Consider the following 2,438-nt stretch of genomic DNA (forward strand, 5'->3'; position numbering starts at 1 on the left):
TTTGTAGAAGCCTGGATCGGAGATGGCTTTTTTGCTACATGCCCTGGGGACTGTCGGGAGAGAGGGTATATCTGGACCCAGCAGCAGAGCCAGACCTGAGACTTTCCCACAGTGGGAAAGGAGAGAGTTCTTTGTGGTTCCGGAGAGCCACGAGGAGCCCAGCCAAGGCTCCAGGGAAGGAAGGAACTAGATCAGACGGCTTAGCAGCCTGGGGTGCCAAGGAAGGGGGACTCTACCCATGACCGGGGCACAGAGTCACTGCGGGGACCACCCTTGTCTTGAACAGTCAGGGTACCTGCTTTAACCAAGTCAACTAGAGGCCCTTAGCCAGGCTTCTGAGTGCCTAATGATTTCCTTGTGGTCCTGAAAGGAGAAGGGGGTCTCAATAATGACCTTTCAGGAAGGAAGGGGCTTACGGCAGAATTAGGCCGAGCTACTAGAAATACAGCAATGTTTCTTGATGATCTGAATGTGGATCAAGATTCATACCTATGATACACTTAGGGTCGTCCCAGTTTGCTCCAGCCAGCGGGGTCTCTCAGGACTTGGGACTTTGAGGACTGAAAGGCAATCTGGAATGATATGTTCACCCTATCCAAAATTCCTTCTACAAAATGGTAAATTAAAAAAAAAAAATCAGGGGCCCCTCAGTGGCTCGGTTGTTGAGTATCTGCCTTTGGCTCAGATCATGGTCCCAGGGTCCTGGAATCGAGCCCTGCATCCACTCCCTGCTCAGCGGGGAGCCTGCTTCTCCCTCTCCCACTCCCCCTGCTTGTGTTCCCTCTCTCACTGTGTCTCTCTCTGTCTAATAAATAAAATCTCTTTTTTGGGGCGCCTGGGTGGCTCAGTCATTAAGCATCTGCTTCAGCTCAGGTCATGATCCTGGGGTCCTGGGATCGAGCCCCGCATCGGGCTCCCTGCTCAGCGGGAAGCCTGCTTCTCCCTCTCCTGCTCCCCCTGCTTGTGTTCCCTCTCTCGCTGTGTCTCTCTCTGTCAAATAAATAAATAAATAAAATCTTTAAAAAAAAAATAAAATAAAATCTCTTTTTTAAGATTTTATTTATTTATTTGAGAGAGAGAGAATGAGAGACAGAGAGCATGAGAGGGAAGAGGATCAGAGGGAGAAGCAGACCCCCAGCTGAGCAGGAAGCCCGATGCAGGACTCGATCCCAGGACTCCAGGATCATGACCTGAGCCGAAGGCAGTCGCTTAACCAACTGAGCCACCCGGGTGCCCATAAATAAAATCTTTAAAAAAAAAAAAATTAAAAATTAAAATAAAAAATTTTTTAAAAAATCAGATCATGTTTCAAATCCAAATTCCTTACTAAGGCCTCCAAGCCTCTTGTAACCTGAATCTCACCTCCCTCCCTCTTCATCCCTTTCTGCTCTGGGACCACTCTGGGCCTCACCCCTGCCATCAGCCACCTCGCCTCCATTCTGCCCTCAGCAGGCCAGGTTTATCCCTGTCTCTCAATCTGGGCTCCTTCCCTCTTGTTCCTTCCACCTGGACTTCTTTACAGGACTTCCTCCTGAGCCTTCCCAAGACCACCACCTCCTTCCGCCATCTCACCCCATCCCCTTTAAGTAGCTTACTCTACCCTGACCCCAGTCCCTCTCTCTAATATCATCCTCTTCAATCTACTCATGGTATTTATCACATGCAGAAGGTAGCATAGTGGTGTACTTTGACTATTGCCTGTCTCCCCCTTAACATGGAAGCTCCCAGACTCTGGCTCAGAGCTTTACATAAAGCTCAATAAATGGTTATTTCCTGGCTGACTGCAATTTTTTGCGATTTTAATTTTCTCTTTACTTTTTTTTATTTTACCAAAGAAAAACGGTGAATAAGCAGATTAAATTTTTTGAGACTGACACTTATTTTGGTAGATATGATGAAAACCAGCCATTCGCCCTGCTTAGTGTTGGGGATGATTAAAGTAAGTATTGTTTTCTCTTTCTTGACAAACATTATAGCCTAGTTCCCTTTACTCCAATCCTCCTTTGGCATTTTCTTTCTAATCTTTATAAGGAAAGAACCCATCAGAGGTACGGCAGGAGACAGGGAGAAAAACAGAACAATGGGGCAGATAGCACAAAGTAAGAGCATTAAAAAGAAGTCCATATGTATGAAATGTGCAATAAATTTGACTGTTCTTAATTTTTAATTTAAAAGACTATAAGGGGCATCTGGGGTGGCTCGGTCAGTTAAGCATCTGACTCTTGTTTCAGCTCAAGTCAGGATCTCAGGGTCATGAGATTGAGCCCTGCATCCGACTCCACACTGGGCATGGAGCCTGCTTGGGATTCTCTCTCTCCCTCTCCTTCTGCCCTTGCCCCTCCCCCTCCATGTCTCTCCTCTCTCTCTCTGTCTCTCTCTCTCTCCCTCAAAAAAGAAAGAAAGAAAGAAAGAAAGAAAGAAAGAAAGAAAGAAAGAAA

This window comes from Neomonachus schauinslandi, chromosome 10 (assembly GCF_002201575.2).
Source record: "Neomonachus schauinslandi chromosome 10, ASM220157v2, whole genome shotgun sequence".
In the NCBI taxonomy this organism is placed as follows: Eukaryota; Metazoa; Chordata; class Mammalia; order Carnivora; family Phocidae; genus Neomonachus; species Neomonachus schauinslandi.